The following is a 17,747-nucleotide window of genomic DNA, read 5'->3' as shown; positions in this document are numbered from 1 at the left end:
CAGGGACTCAGACCAGCTGCAAGTTTTTCATTCTGTGCAAAGGAAACATAATTTACCAGAAGTGTCCACACAAAAAGGATGTGAATCTCTGTGTAGCTTTCTCCTACACTCTGTATCCCCATGGGCCACTGTTCTTTTACACTACGATTTCATTTCCATTCCAGACCTTAACCTAACCACCCATGTACTTCTATTCAAGAAAGTCTTTAGAAAAACTAAGATTTCTTAGATTTTGAACCAAACTTAATATTAGAAAGGTTTTTTTTTCCTCAGAGGAAAGCAGAGTCAGTACCCAGGTGTCCCTGAAAAGTATTGCTGCCTATTACTTTCCAGAGTCTCAGAAAACCTGTCTTCTCACCATGTCACAACCAAACAAAATGAAGCAAAAACAGTTAAAAGGCCAAAGACATAAACCATGGAAAGCAGTGGGTCCCTAAAGGAAAGCCATGAAGGGGAAGTCCTGGGGTAACACCTGTGCTGGGGCCTGGGAGGCATGGATCCAGTTTTGAACAGGAAAACACATGACTCTGAGAAGGAAAGTTCTGGGGAAAAAGGAATTCTGTGCACATTTATAGATTTTTTTGTTCCCCTTCACTTTTTTGGTCTTCACTTTTTTATTTGTCCAGTTCAAGGTAGGTTGGTAAAATTGGAGGAAATAATTTGGATCCCCCATTAAGAGAATAAGAGTTTGGCATTTTAATGTTCTTATTATTATTTTGCTTTGTTCTTCAGAATTAGGCATTATTACCATTTTTGTTGTTTCAGTCAGTGTCTCAACAGTGAAACGATTGCATACTCTAATGAGATAACTCAAGAATTCTTGAGTTTACTAAAAAGAGGCTATCAAACTATGACAGGACATTGGGAACCACAGGGACAGCAGGGACCTGGGGCTAGCAGCAGCTTCCCTCAGCCTCAGGAGATGAGAGAAGAAGTTATTAAAACCTGAAAGAACAGAAATTCATGCAGAACAGCTGGCCTGGAAAGGAACAACAATCTTTGTTTAGGGTATGTGCTCAACCCTGGGGAGGGAGTCAGGGCAGTAAATGCCCAGACCTCACTCTTCATCTACCCTATTTCCTGCTGGAATTATCATGCCCAAACCCAACTGGAAGCCAGAGAGCAGGGAAATCTCTGGGTGACAGAGACAGTCTCCCCAGGAAACAGCTGGTTAGGGATGGAAATAAAGGGAAATAAATATATTTGCCCCCCATATGTCATCCTGAATTTCTTTATCTTTCCAGAAGAAGCAATATCCTGTGCTCCTCTTGTCCTAAAATGTTGCATCCTTTCATAATTGTACATAGGATTTTAGCAGCTAAGTTTTAATGTGATCCACTGACTCTGGACAAGAAGAAAAGCTCAAGAGACATCTTTGGTGCCACCACAAACAGCTGAAACTCAAATCTCTCACTGTTTATGGATGGTAGTTCAAGGTGCTGAAGAGTATAGGAAGACACTCCTTGGAGTGCAAACACTTCTGAATTTGGGACACAACTCAGAGGTAAACTTTACCTTACAAATAGCCATGGCTCTCCTGCTAATGGAAGGGTAAGGAAACAGGGAGAGAAACATGAAATGTTGCAATTAGTGACAAGGCAGGAATTTGGAATTCAAGGGTCTCTGGTTATTATTTCTGTCCTTTTGTTTATATGATTTGGCCAAAATGAGCTAGGGAAAAGACATCCATAACCAAGTCCCCCCACTTTTTTGCAAACATAATCATAACACCACTGGCTCCAAAGTATATGAGAACAAAGCTAGGCTCCATATTTTGTGTTGTCACAGGTGCACAGGACTCACTGGAGCCGAATCTGGGTGCTAGTCACAAGTTCATTCTGAAATTGCTCTGAAAATACCAATAGCTGTATTTGCTATTGTTTTTCTTACTTTCTTATCCTTAACTGATAAATTATGCAAAATGGATGCAAAGGTAATCATTTATGATTTTCGCATATTTAAATTTTAAGCAAGATGGTTATCAGTGCCTGATAGCATCATATTACACACACAAACCTGAACTTCATTAGGTGAAATAGGTTTGTGCCCAGGGATTCTTGTTGCTTTTGTTCTGTCTGACTGTTCACTACCTGCCCTTTGCAATGGAGTAAACTACTCATTAATTTTGTATATTTGGTTTGTGACATTTTCCATTCCCAGAATCTTTGTGATGAATTACACGACACAGTGGAAACAACTATAGAACAAAACAAAAACACACCACATGTGGTCTGCTAACCAGGATCCTGTCAAGCAAAATTGGATGCTGCGTTCCCATGGTTTCCTTTCAGTAGTAAAAGGGAAAATGCATGCTCAGAAGCACCATTTCTGTAAATTGCTAAAAAATCTTCATATTAGTGTAGCCTAGAAAATATTTTGATGACAAAAAAAGCTTCAAGGAAACAGAGTTACACATTTTTCCCCCTCTAACACAAAAGAAAAATGCTCTTTATAAGAACATGGGGTAGAAATGATAACAACAGGTCCATTTTTCTCATTCAGTAATAAATCCCGCTTAGGGAGAAGATATTTTAGCAAGTGCTTTATCCTACCTTGCTAAAGGAGATTTTAAAACATGACATATCATGTAGAGTGAGTAGAGAGAGATAGAGTGCATAAGAGAAAAGAACAGGACCTGTACTGAAATCAGTACATAATGGCTGACATTAGCCATATCCAGGAGCTCCCAACAAGAAGGGATGTTGCCTAGGACAAAATAGGAAGACTAAAGCGTACAAATCTAATTGTGTCTAATAAAATTTGAAAAACAGGGGAGCATGGGTGGCTCAGTTGGTTAAGCATTTGAATCTTGGTTTCGGCTCAGGTTATGATCTCGAGGTTTTTGAGTTCAAGCCCCAAGTCGGGTTCCATGCTAATAGTGCAGGGCCTGATGGAATTCTCTCTCTCTCTCTCCCTCTATGTCTGCCCCTCCCCTCCTGTGATCTCTCTTTCTCTCTCTCTCTCAAAATAAATAAATAAACTTTAAAAAATTGAAAAACAGTATTAACTTAATCAACAGAAGGAAGATATCTAGAAGAAAGGGGAAACAAAGTCACTTGTGACTTATAGGTTTCTACATAAGGCCTTAGGGGATCCAGGAAGTATTTTGCTAGGGTTTATCCAGGGTTCTCCAGCAGTGACAACCTATATCTGGAGGTCTCTATTTAGAGAAACCTCAATCATATAGCTTTGCCACAGCCTGCAGAATGTATTCCAGAGCTATTTTCTGATAATCCCTTCTGCTCTCCCTGTTCCCATATTCAGGAAAGGAAGCGTTCTGATAGGTGACAAAGGACAAAAATATCTCCATTTATAAATAAAACAAATTGGAATTTCAAGATCCATGACAGTTACTCCCAACCAGTAGATGAACTTTGGGAGTACTCACAAAACTAATTTTCTGGGCCCCCAAACTGGAGAGCAGACCCTGAGGCATTGTTCCTTCAACTGGACCCTATGAGTAGCCAGCTTTATATCTTCTCTCACATTGTTGTCAATTCTTTTTAACTCTCTCACGACATTCACCTCAGACTTTTTGTTTCTTAAAAAATGCTATATTCTTATTATATTTTTTAATGTTTATTTATTTTTGAGAGAGAGAGACAGAGACAGAGGACAAGCAGGGGGAGGGCAGAGAGAGGAGGAGACAGAAGATCTGAAGCAGGCTCCTCGCTGACAGTGGAGAGCCCAATGCAGGGCTCAAACACATAAACCATGAGACCATGACCTGAGCCAAAGTTGGATGCTTAACCAATCAAGCCACCCAGGCACCCCGATTACTTTTATTATTTTAAAAAGAATACAATTCAGTGGTAAAAAATGGAAAAACACAAAAGAAGACTTTTAAATGATCCAGTACCTCACTGTTAACATTATAGTAATGTTATCTTTCCGGTCTTTAAAAATTTTATTTAAATTCTTATATTTATATTGTAAGATACTCTTACAGAAAAACACCTGCATAAAACCTATCCTCCGAGTACCACTCCCAGATCTGGTACAACCGTCTTCCTCTACTGTAACTGAAATCACAATCCTGACTTTAGTTTCATCCTCCCTGCCTTCCAAATTATTACCAATTTTCAGCAAAAGTTGGTATTGTGAATTTTTGCCAATCGAATGGGTGTTTAATAAATATTCATGTGCCTTTTATATTCCAGTTCCATAATGTTGAGGTTAGACAACCGTGAGATTAGTCCACACAAAACTGTGTGTCAACTCACTCTGATACCAACTGAGAGTTCGGGGGTTTGGAAAACCACCTCAGGTTTGATAATTCTCCAGAAGGACTCACAGAACTCACTGAAAGCTGTTATATTCGTGATTATGCTTTATTTCAGAAAAAGGATACAGATTAAAATCAGGAAGGGGAATATACATGCATGCATACACACATACATATATACATAGGCAGGGAAAAAAGAACATAGGACAGAATCCAGGAAAAAGTACCAAATACAGAGCTCCTGTTGTCCTCTCCATGAAGTCAGGATCATGTCTCTGCCCTGGGACTGATATACAGCAAGAAGCATGGGATATTGCCAACCAAGGAAGCTCCCCCAAGCCTTGGTGTCCAGACTCTTTACAGGTGCTCTACCACATAGGAACAGTTAAATTCCCCCTGGCTGATCTCAGACTCCTCTCCTCCAGAGGTCAAGCTTCAGAATCCAAAGCCCTGTCTTAAATCATATTGTTATCATCTGGCTTGGCCTGTGGTCTTTCCTCTAAATCACACTGGTTTAGCCAGCTCTCATCCCAAATCACATTGTGACACCATCCAGCACGATGAACCAGGCAAACAAAGACACTCCTATCAGGCCTGACCTTCCTGGAGTCAAGAGATTAACTCTCAGAAACTGAGGTCAAAAGCCAGTCTTCTCTAGGAAAAGGTTAAATTGTGTACTACACACCTTATTCTGACTAAAGCTGAGTGTCTTTTCATTTATTGACCATCTGATTTTCTGTCTCTGTGTAGTATTGAAGTTTCCCACACAGTTTTCAATTTAGGTCTTTTTTTTTTATTGAATTTTAGGAGTCTTTATACATAGTGAATACTGTTCCATAATTAAATACATATGGCAAAAAGATCTCTGGCTGCCATGCCTTTTTCATTCTCTTTATGATACATTTTTAATAATGGAAGTTCTGAATATTAATTAATGATGTTGAATTTATCATTTTTTAATTTAAGTTTTCATTATGTGTGTGAATTAAATCTTTCCCTACCACAAAGGTCATGACAATATTCCCTCTGTTATCTTCTAAAATTTTCAGTTTTGCTTTTCACATTTAGATTAATAATACCCCTGCAACTGATTTTTTCTGTATAATGTGAACTTTAGATCCAAATTTACTCCTATAGATAACTCAATGCACTAGAAGCACGTATATTAAAAGTCTATCTGTCTTCCTCTGTTACAGAGTTATTACCAGACAACTTTCTGGTTATGTATGTGTCTCTTTCCAAGTTTTCTATTCTGCCCACTGGTTTATTTGTCTATTCTTGTGCCAATATCATAGCATTTTAACTAAAACTATAGCTTTATAAATGAATCTGGATGTCTTCTAAGGCAAATCCTACCACATTGTTCTAATGTAAAAATGTCCCTTTGCACTTTTATTTAAACTTTAGAATCAGCTTACCAAATACCACACCCCCACCCAAAAAATAGTCAACATTTTGATTAGGCTTTTAATGATTTTCTGGCTCAAGTGAAGTAAAATGGATATCTTTACAACATTATGTCTTCCTGTCTATGGATAATATTATCACAATCCAGTTACAATTTTATTTTCACTTTTTGTAGATAACCTGTATTAGATTTTAAGTTTTCTTCTATGTTCCCTCCTTTTAACCTCAAAGATATTGTTATATTACTTTATAGAGTTAATGTTCTTTAGATTTATCCAGATTTATCACTTTGTTGTTCATACTTTTGAAAACTCATAATTTATATCAAATATCACTTAACTTCTGTCTGATATATATAAGCTTTAGAATTTTGATTTTTGACAGTTTGTTGGGAACAAACTGTTTTTGTATTTCTGTAAATGTCTATTTTGCTCTCATTCTTGAAAGCTATTTTTTCTTAGTCTATAATTACAGGTTGGCAGATATTTTCACTTAGCACATAAAGGATTTTTAAAAATACTTTATTTTTGTGAAAAATGAAAAGCACAAAGATGAAACTTTTTACATGCCCCAATTCAAACTTCCCAGAGATCATCAATGTTAACATTTTTCAGAATATCTATCTGATCTTTTTCAGGCATATACATGGAATTCATTTACAAAAGTTCAATACTAGATTTTGAAACCAGATTTTTTTAAATTTAATAATATACTTTCACTATTCTTTGCATAGTGTAACTCTTAAGAGTCTAGGTTTTAGAGTTAGCCATCCTAAGTTCAAATTCTGACTCAACTACATACTAATTGTTTAACCTTGGGCACATTACTTAGCCTCTGTGCCTAAGTTTCTTCATACGTAATCTAGCTGAACTTTCTGTTGTCTAGTTCCACAAATCAAAGACTATCTAATCCTAGCCAAGCTAAAACTACTTCTGCATATTATATTACTGCTCCTCTACTGCAAATGCAACTCAAACACAAATATTAAAATAAATCTTAAAAGCTGACTACCTTATTTCCCTTCCCAAATCTCTCTAATTTGTCCCATTCTTTGGTTTAGTGCTAAGCTTTAGTTCATGGGCCTAACCATCTTCATAAACCTTACAAGTGCTCATCATTAATGTCAACCCTCTTCTCCCCTCTTGACACACAGATTAATAGGGATTCTGATAGGGCCTTGAAGAACATGTCTAATAATTTTGTTTCTATGTGACAGTTGACCAATATTTAAAGAGACCTCTTGGATTATGCCTCAATCTTCGCTAAGTGTTGTCTGGCTAAATTGCTCTAGTTTCTTCATTTATTTCTCAAGAGAAGTGATTCCTCATTATTTTGCACACCATTGTTACCTTATGACCATTTTATTTCATCTACATCCCTTTTAAAGTGTAGCACTAAGCACTGACTGATATACTCTATTTATAAACTGTGGCTCTGGGGGAGAAAGACATAAGAAAGTATTTATTAGAAGACTAGCCCAAAATATATAAAAGTAAAATAAACTATAGCAATAAATTTTTATTGTGAGCAAAAATTCAAGTGTTGTAGGAAAAAGGAAGAAAACAAAATTTAAGAAAACTCTATATATCTTTATAAACAAGGGACAAAAATCAAATATAAAGGGAGTAATCAGATATTAATTAGGTCAGCCATGGGGATAGCCATTATTGGGATGGAGAGAGTAATATATATGTTATGATGCTCCAGAGAGCCCAACACTGTCCAATGAGTAAAATTTAAAAGGAAGGCTATTGTAGCTTAGTATTTAGAACAAACAATATTAACTGATGCTTTCCATCAGTAGAAAGAGCTGTCTCCACGGAAATAAAATAACTATTAGTTTTATTTGGAAGTCTTCCATGATCTTTCAATAAGAATAAGGTACTCAAAAAAAAAGAATAAGGTACTCATCTTCTCTATATTCCCCCTGAGACTTTATTCACACCTTGATTATTTTATTGTCTTCCTGTGATATATTGCATAAAATCTGTTCATCCAGAGAGAGAGAACTGAGATCTTTTAAATCTTGGTATCATCCCTGGTGTCTAACACATTGTGTGACACAATCAGGCCCTCTTGACTCTTTGTTTAATGAATGAATGAATAAATTCTTTAGAAAATACTCATGTATTTGAAAGAAGGTGTCAAGCAAATTATCTGTTTTTTTTATAACTCCAAGAAGCCAGACATCCATATGGGAAAGGTTGCTGGCAGTTATTTTTTTCAGACACTGCACAAGAATGTGGAAGTATCAGTAAAAAGCTATACCTGAAAAACAATTTAAGGGAGTGAAGAAAAAAGATGCCATGGCCAGTATGTTTGATATAGAAGGATTTATCAGGATTACATATTTATATGTAAAAGAAATACATTTGGGATACAAAAATCATGAAATACGCCTTTCTCTCATGGGTAAAAAATTATATAAGGGAACATCATGATTTGAGTATATTTAAATATAGTTAATATCTTCTATTTTCTCAATTATAAATTGTATATATATAATTCTGTCAACATATATATTAAATTTTATAATATAATAGAAATAGATTTGCTTGAGAAAAATTTACATGCACAGTATGAATACATACTTAAGCAAATTGGAAGAACTATAATTTCAAACCCACTGCACACATATGTGTACATTTATTTTTTGGAAGCAAATCCTCTTCTTACAGAAAATGAGCTAAGCATTTCTAGCCAGAGACTCATGGATTGGTTTTTAATACAATAACATGACTAAAGAATCCTTCAAGGCCTGGCCCCTGTCTACCTTTTGGACCTCCTCTTCTACCACATTGCTCTCATCTCACTACACCCTATGCATGCTGGAGCCATCTTTTCATTCCTCAACCATGCCAGGCCTACGTCTCTCTCTGTTGCTTTTGATTGGGAAGGTTGCAGCCTACATCTTTGCCTAGCTATGCTCTGTTGACAGATAATTCTCCATGGGTTTCTTACAGTTCTACATGTTTGTGACTACCTTTTCAATAATAATTATAAAGTGTCTCCCTCCAGGGCAAAGAACAGATTTATTTACTATGCTAGTACTACACTAAAGATAATGTCTTTCCCCTGGGGCAAAATTTGAGCAGGCTTGCTTGCAGCCCATTATAAAACACTCAAGTGTTCTATCCATTTTGTATTGCTCCAGGAGGACTCAGGGGTCAAAGAAGACTGGCCCAAACATGCAACATACGCTGCTTCTGGTATGAGGATTAAAGTCTTTTGTCTCTGACCCAAGAATTTCATGTCTTCCACTAGCATCCAGAAAACTATGTCAAACTAAAGTATAAGCTGGAAAATAGGATTAAATTTCAGACTATTCACAGTTCTTGACAACTCCTTCATATTCACATCTCAATTCAAAAGTTACCGCTTCCATGAGGGATTTTCTTATCATCCGTTTTAAATTAGCCACACACGAAGTTTATTTGTATTCCTACAAATATTTGTTCCCTTTACACATCTTATTTTTCTGTGGTTAAAATCACTATCAGAAATGATACTTCGTTTTTATATTAGTTGTTGTGTCTAACCCAACTAGATTGTAAGCTCAACTAGAGTGACAACATTTTCTGTCATCTTTACCATGGTAAATTCACCATATTTTCTTCACCAGAAAACTGGCACCTAACAGGTACCTAACCCATATAAATTAACTAAAAGAATCAATGACTTCCTAGCATCATGATTAATCTTCCTTAGAGTTTTCAAATGTCTTTGTTTCTTTTTTCTTTTTAAGTAATTTTGTACTTTTTTACTGTATTTGAACAGTCATTTTGTATTTGTTCTGTCTTTAGCTCCAGTGCTCCAGCTACACATCACTAAAAGCTTACTTTCTACTTCTCTCTCAATCTTGTAAACTTAGAAGTTGCTTTTTTCTGTGTCCTTTATCTTTCAAGTTGCTTACAGCCCAAAGACTTTAGACTACCAGTCTAGATACTTAGTACACACTCATCATGCTCACAGGCTAGCATTTCCCTTTTTATCATGTTGGGCTTAGTTCTCATCACTTGTTACTTGCTTTTCTGATACCCAATGAGAGTTCCCTTTCTGCATGACCTGCCATAAAATTAAGACTTCAGGAAACCCCACAAAAACTACCCTAAAAATCAAGGTACCTGATGTTTATGAAAGGGATTTCCAACTCATTACAGTTAATCCATGTGTTTGACATTAGTTGAGCACTTTCATGAATAAGGTACATTACACCAGACCATTAGAAAACAGCAAATGAAGACAATCCTAGCTTCAGGATGAAGTAGTCAAGAAGAAAAATGACTAAGCAGTCTGGTATACATACTGATAGAGTGAAAACAAGGCAGAGAGGATCCCAGAGAGAGTAATTTAGGTTAAATTTGAGTGTAACTGAATGAAGGACTACTTGGAGTGTGGGATCAGAGCTTGCTCATGATCGCACCCTTTGCACTTTGCAAATGATGAATTAAGCTATGCTTCTCCCCCAGAAAACTATTATTTGAGAGGAAAAAGATTGGTTTAGTTTCAGAATGTTGCTAAAAATTCCTGAAGACAAAAGTATTTTGACACATTTTGGTGTTTATACATCAAACTCTCTTTTTCATCTCAGGAATTTGCAAGAGTTCACATTTTCTTTTGACTATGTATCACTCCTATAAATGCATTAAACTATAGTAACTGTTAACTTACTGAATTGTGTCCCCCCCAAATTCATATGTTGAAGACTTAATCCCAATGACTATATTTGAAGATAGGGACATTAAACAGGCAATTAAGGCTAAATGAGGTCATAAGGGTGTGGCCCTAACCCAATTGGAATAGTGTCCTTATTAGAAGAGGAAGAGACACCAAGGATATGCATACAAAGAGAAAAGACAATGTGAGGGCACAGCAAGAAAGCAGCTGTCTGCAAGCCAAAGTGAGAGAGAGAGAGAGAAAGAGAAAAGAGAGAGACTTCAGGAGAAGCCAATCCTATCACCATCTTGGTCTTGGATTTCTAGCTCCAGAATAGTGAGAAAATAAATTTCTGATGCTTAGGTCATCAAGTCTGGGGTATTTTGTCATGGCAGCTGTAGTACACTAAAACAGTAACCCATAAGATGAATAAGCTGCTTTTTAAAAATGATACGCCTTTGGTGTATATTTATATCAAGGGTTGAAAATGGATTTTCATGGATATGCAATTTAGTTCAACAATTGTTAAGCACTTGGTTCCAGGAATTCTGTTAGAAGTTAAAAAAGCTGTTAATTTGGGGCACCTGGATAGCTCAGTCGGTTAAACGGCTGACTTCAGTTCATGATTTCGCAGTCTGTGAGTTCTAGCCCCACATCGGGCTCTGTGCTGACAGCTCAGAGCCTGGAGCCTGCTTCGGATTCTGTGTCTCCCTCTCTCTATGTTCCTTCCCTGCTCGCACTCTGTCTCTCTCTCAAAAATAAAGATTAAAAAAAATTTTTTTAAAGCTGTTAATTTAAAAATAATTTATAGTTTACAATACAGAATTTCTGTAACTGTTTTCTCATAAATAACTGTGAAGAATGATAATCTTCGTATTAAAAATATTTTAATTAAGTTAGAGAGTAGTTAAGAATGTAGCAAGATGGAAACACCAGACCCAAACCTTGGCCCTCTGGTAAAAAACAACCAAGCAAACATGAATTCTTACCACCATTGTACAGTTCCTCTACCTCATGCCAGTTCAGGACTCTGTTTCCCAAGCAGAGAACTAGCTGCTTCATCAAGTTCAAGACTCTAAACCAAATGTCCATAAAAATCAAGGACATAATATAAATGCATGAAAAAGTCTAGGTGTAACATAATGGGACGTGATGTGATCTCTGGTTGACCTGGAGGCGCCACTCTCAGTCAGAATGCCTTCTTTACAAACTGGGTTCTGAAAACTGTGCCTGCCAACAAACCATAACCTCAGGGTAAATTCAGGCCTCCAGATGACAATTAGTGCCTCTTTCAATATGAGTGAACTGAAAGACCATTTTGCATTTCCACTTTATAAGGACAGAGTTAAACTTTTTAAAATTTATTCTATTCTGTATACTAGGCAAATAAAACATGTATTTTATTTATTTGTTTCTGTGATTTTATTTATTGTTTTGCTCAGTACACTCTTGACTTCTCTGCCTGTGAGAAATCACAAGGTTTTCAGATAGCTAATCTAAAATCTGGAAAGAAACCTAGATTTATTGCCATGCACCTTAGTCTTCTCCTGTAATAAACTATTATTTCCTTCTACAAACACCATGACAGGTATTTTGGAGAAAAAGTTCAACTGTACTCAATTTCAAAAAATCGTCTTATCTAATTATTATTTGCTGTCCACTGTCTTTGACCCACCTCTATTTCCCCTCAACTTATTTGAGGTCATCAGTGCTTTTATCATTGCTTTACATTTGTACTTATATTTACATTTTCTTTATGAAATATTGTTAAAAATGAAGAGCAATCAGAGAAATAAGTTCACTAATGAAAATTTAATGGATTTTTAACTCCAACCCCAATTCAACTATTTAAAATATATAATGACATGAGCACAGATACTGTTAATCAATATACTATAAGTAATGCATAAAAAAATAAAATAATAAAATAAAATACATCATGAATTTGTTCAAAATGTAAGTCAAACTAGGTGAATTCTGAAATAATTTCAATCGTTCATTTAGTCAAAAAAGATTTTAGTGCCTCGTGCCAATATTTTAGTGCACTAAGCCTGAGGAATAAAGGTAAAACAAATATGACTCTTGCCCTTATTTATCAACTATTACATAACAGGTGGTAAATACTAGAGATGTACTAGAAACAGAAGAGCATCTGAAGTATAATAAGAGGTCAAAGAAAACTTACTAGAAGTGACATATGAGCTGAGCTCTGAAGAATGAACAGACATTAGATAGTCAATAAGGAAAAGATATTCCAGGTAGAGAAAATAGCAGCTTAGAAGGGAAAAAGAAATGTAAAATGGCATTGCACATTCAGGGATCCCTTAGAACTCAGTATGGCTGGAGGAAAACATAAACAACAATGAATAACCAAAGGTAATGTTACAGATGAGCAGAGGAATCATATCATGAGAGATCATGTTTGAACTTTATCTTAGGAGCAGTGGCATTCTCTTGGAGGTTTTAAATCATGCTGTGATTCATCAGATTTTAGAAGCTTCTCTGTGAAGTAGGGTGGAAGGCAGGTTAGACTCAGTTCCAACAGAGCAAAGAGATGCCAGCTACCAAGCTGAGTAATAGGTTGGACTTTGATGCATGTACAGATCCAACATGAAATCCTGGGTTTATCACTTACTTAGCAAATTTACTTGTGTGACCTTGGACAAAGTACATTACCTCTTGGAGGCTCAGCTCTTTTCATTTGGAAAATGGGAACAATAACTGTACCTAGGCCATGAGGTCATTGTGAAACTTAAACAATACATGTAAAGCTTTCCAAATATACTTATTATTCAATAACTATCATTGTTATTATGAGAGCTTATTAATAATACTCTAGGTGATAATTATGTGAACAGTAAGAGTAGTGGCAATGGGAATAGAGAGAGAATGTAGAATCAAAAAGGCTTGGTGACCTTGGATTTAGGATGTGTTCTGACTTGGGCAGTTGATGAATCTCCACAGCATTCATCAAGACAGGGAATGCAAAGGGATGAGCAAGTTTAGGAGATAATAAGTTCAGTTTAGGATATGAGAAATTTGAGATATGTATGGGATGATCATATGTAGATATTCAGAAAGTAGCTGAGTAAAGGCCAGGTGTTCTGGACTGGAGACAAACATGGAAATCAGCACCATGTAACAAGTCACTGGAAACATGGGTGTTCCAAATGAGGCCACACAAAAAGAGTACATAGATTCAAAGGAGCATATAGTACCAGGAGCAGAGACCATGAGACTACAGACACTTAGAAGGATGATTTTCTTTAAAGATACCAAGAATATGAAAAAGGAATAATGAGAAAAGTATTATTAAAAAGAAAAAAGTTATACAAAAGCTGAAGGTGAAGAGAGTTTCAATAAATTAGCAGTAAAACTTGTCAACTGTCACAGAATGATCCAGTAAGATAAGGATGAATGCAAATCCACTGCCTTTGGCAGTGTGGAGGTCATTGATGATCTCCTTGGTAGAGAATGAACTGCTTTACAATCTCCATTCTCACATTTGTTCCCCTATAAATTGAAAATTAAAAGTCCTATTGTAAAGGTATTTTTAAGGATTAGAATTTAAAATTATATAAATCTGAAGTCTTGAGAGCTAGTTAATATACAAATAAAAGAAATAAGTGAATGTTTATATTATTTAACAGTATTGTTTTTTTTTTACTTTTAATTCACAACCACCTTCCCAAAACCGTTATAAATATGTCCCTGTATTTTTTTAGGTGCAATTAAGCTTTAGCTTAGAGGTAGCTCTTGTAAAATCTGGAATGAGAGAAGTTTATGTAGTTCCTAAATCAAGACCACTGGTAATAATAATCATTTAAATGCACTAATTTGAGCACACAAAAAAACCTTAAAACAGTACCATATTCTAAGCACAGTCTGTGAAGAATTGTGGAAAATGGACTATTGATGACTTTATTTGTGGAACTGGAAAATCTTGTCACCATATCACCAAGGAAACACGTGTAGATTGATTTCCACTATCCCACTATTCAGCATGTACAAAGAGGATACACAGAAAATAAGATAAAAATAAGATTTTTAAGCTTTTCTCTAAACTCTACACATTTGTGTACACCTCTTCTAAATACTTCTCATGACTAAATAGGAATATATAAAGCACTTCAGCCACACACCAAAGTATAATGTTGATATTCAGAAAAAGTACTTGTTTGAATGTTTGAGTTGGAGCTAAATTATTGTTCTTTTCATGGAACAAATAGTAACTATAGTTATTCTGACATCAGTATTTATCAGACCTCTTTTCAAAAAAGAACAAGTAAGCCTTCACTTTAAGAAAAATAACAGTATTTGTGATCAATAATAATTTAAAAAAAAAGATTTCAAGCAAAAGTTGGATTCTCAATAATCTGATAAGATTATTAAGGATATTAGAAAAGTCAAGTTTTGGATATTTTATAATGAATAGATCAACATTTGGAAGACCCACATTATTTAGTGTACCCATGTTTTGCAAGTGATCAATAAATTATGCTACAAAATCATGCATGGGTAAAAGATTGATTCTAAGTGTAAGTTAAATCAATGTTTTTTTAATAAAATAGAGTACAAAACATTTATTAGTATAGTTTCAGATTTCACATTGCAACTGACATTTAAGAAATTTTATTGTCAAAGTTTGGTATAATATCCAAAGTAATATTGATAATTATCTGATACTACTATGCAAATACTCCACTCTTTTTTTTTAAGTTTATTTATTTGTTTTGAGACTGTGTGTGTGTGTGTGTGTGTGTGTGAGAGAGAGAGAGAGAGAGAGAGAGAGAGAGAGAGAGAGAGAGAGCAGAGGGGGGGGGAAGAAAGAGAGAGAGAGAAAGAGATAATCCCAAGCAGACTCCATGCTGTCAGCATAGAGCCTGACCTGGGGCTCGAATTCATAAACCATGAGATCATGATGTGAGCCAAAACTAAGAATCCGATGCTTAACCAACTGAACCACCCAGGCACACCAATACTGCACTCTTATGCAACTATATACCTGTGTGAAGCCAGACTTTGTTCCGATACTTCAACTAAATTGACATACAGCAGTGTATTGAATGTAGAATGAGATTAAAAAAATCTAGCTGTCTTTTGTTAAGGCACATATTAAAGAAATGTATAGAAATATAAAACAATGCTACTCTCAGTGCTTTTTGTTTGTTCTGGAAAACATAGTTTTCATAAAGAATGCTAAGATGCAATTTCTCTTAAAATAAGTTAATAAATAAATGTTTTCAAAGCCCCCCCATTTAAATATTTAATATAGTAAGTACATATTTAATAAACAGAACCCACATAAATAAAACATTTTTGGAGTCTTGAATGAATTTTTAGAATGTAAAGGAATTGTAAGACCAGAGTTGAGAACACTGCTATAAATAAATTTAAGAGGCAGGTTATACCTTGAAAAACAGATACCTGCAATATCTAAAACTGACAAAAATTTACTGTGGGAACAAAGAATGCCTACAAATTGGCATTAGAATTGGAAAAAATAGGTCAAATATCTAAACCAGAAACTCACAGAAGGAGGAACTCAAAAAGTTCCTCAAAAAGCAGAATATGAAGATACTCACTAGGCATCAAAAACATAAATTAAAATGACAAGAGGTAACACATTATACCCATCAAATGTGCAAAAATCAGTGGGATCTTATGCTCATTTGAACACTTTTTTTTTAAAGATGGGTAGTGGAACATATTAAAGTTTAGCATTTTTATTCACTACAGTTCCCAGGTATATAGCGAAACCTTCACACAGATCCATTAAAGTGAGAAGTCAAACAGTGATTCCCACTTTCATGCTAACACTGCAAGGGCATTGGTTAAAATTCCACTTTCACATGCCTGATACACCACATACAAAATGTCTCCTCCTGGGCAAGTCCCCTCTATTTCTTCAGTTGTAAAACAGAAATAATCATGGTTTCTATTTCAGGGGCATGTGTTAAGATTAAGCAAGATAATTTGTATTAAGTACTTAGTTCAGGGCATGGCACACTATCACTAGTGTGCCAAAGTATCACTAGGAAATCCCAGTGAATATTCTAACTCCAGAAAAATAAACAAAATGTAAATATTTAAAAGTAAGAAACAAGATAGTCATTATTTGTATTTGAAACAGAAATGAAAATCCACTGAAGTGAATAAGAAATTAAGACTCCTAAATACATATTCAACACACAAAAATGAAAGCTGCCTTATGTTTTATGAATACACAATTAGAAAGACCATGGGAAAACCATCTCCTGGCCAACATAAACCAGAACTAAAGAATATATAGGAAACCTAATTAGAATTATGCAAGATCGACATAAAGAAGTCTATAAAGCTTTACAAAAGAGGGAAAAAAAAGAAAGCCCTAATAAACAAAGCAATATATTTATTGAATGGAAAAATTGTATATTGTGAAACTGTAAGTTTACTCTTACTTTAAAAATTCAATTTAATTGAATCAAAATTTTGCTCCCTTTTAGGTGAACACAAGATCACCTGACATAAAAATATATGTACTTCTATTCTTCTAAAAATTAGTCAACTAGATTCCAAAATTTATGAAAAGGAAATTCACAAATCTTGCTAAGGAAATGTTGAAAAAGAATATTATGTGAATTTTTAAAAATATGCTCTAAATATAAACAATCTTAAACAGTGTCAGATTTGTAAAGACCTTTATAAAATCATGAATGTACCAATATAGGAAGTTCAGAAACTACACTATATATATTGTGGAGTTTAGTATAATAAAAAAAAATTGTTTTGTTTTTAATCTTTATACAGAGGACAGAGTATCAGTTTAGGTTTGGCTATAAGTGATAAACCCAAAACAACAGTGGCTTTAATAAGATAAAAGCTAATTTTTCTTACACATAAAAGGATTTGGAAGCAGGCAGTCAGAAACTTACACGGGATCTTCATCAAATCAAGAGGGATTCTGGCTTTCCTATCTTGCTGCTCTGCTGTGCTCAGCATACACTTCTCACTCATGGCCCAGAATGGATGAAGAAGGATGTAACTCTACTTTAAGTAAATATCTAAAAAGGTAAATACAAAATTTCTTCTTAATATTCACCAGCATTTTACTCAAAAGACTGGGAAAAATGCAGTCTTACACTAAGCAGCTAAATGTTCAACTAAAAATGAAGCTTCTACTACTAAAGAAGAAAAGTGAGGACATTAGAGAACAACTTGAAATGTCTGTCATAGATAGCTCTTCATTATAAGGTGTTAAGTCAACTGTCTCTCTATAGATAAAAATAAAATTAAAATTCCAGCATTAATCATTCTGAGGGCTTAAAGAACTAAATGTAACACAATATTATAAAAGTGATAGTTGGCTTCCACTTCTGGCAAGATGAAGTCAATATACATTTGATCCATATTGTTTGCCAATTCTGTATTTATGAATTGACCTAGTGTCTCAAATTTATTTGTAACCCCAAATCAATAC

General features: G+C 35.0%; 1 long non-coding RNA gene across 1 annotated transcript in view; it reads right to left on the bottom strand.

Annotated features, from left to right (window-relative positions):
* Positions 1–17,307, bottom strand: part of LOC125172777 (uncharacterized) — a 632,687-nt gene extending 615,380 nt beyond the window's left edge. The window contains exon 1 of the long non-coding RNA XR_007154830.1: positions 17,203–17,307. This is a non-coding gene — a long non-coding RNA (uncharacterized LOC125172777). The remainder of the gene's footprint in view (positions 1–17,202) is intronic.
* Between the last annotated feature and the right edge of the window lie 440 nt (positions 17,308–17,747).

The sequence above is a fragment of the Prionailurus viverrinus genome, chromosome C1 (genome assembly GCF_022837055.1).
Source record: "Prionailurus viverrinus isolate Anna chromosome C1, UM_Priviv_1.0, whole genome shotgun sequence".
Classification (NCBI taxonomy): domain Eukaryota; kingdom Metazoa; phylum Chordata; class Mammalia; order Carnivora; family Felidae; genus Prionailurus; species Prionailurus viverrinus.
Note: the sequence above shows the minus strand (reverse complement) of the source record. Positions and strands in the feature narration are given on the sequence as shown.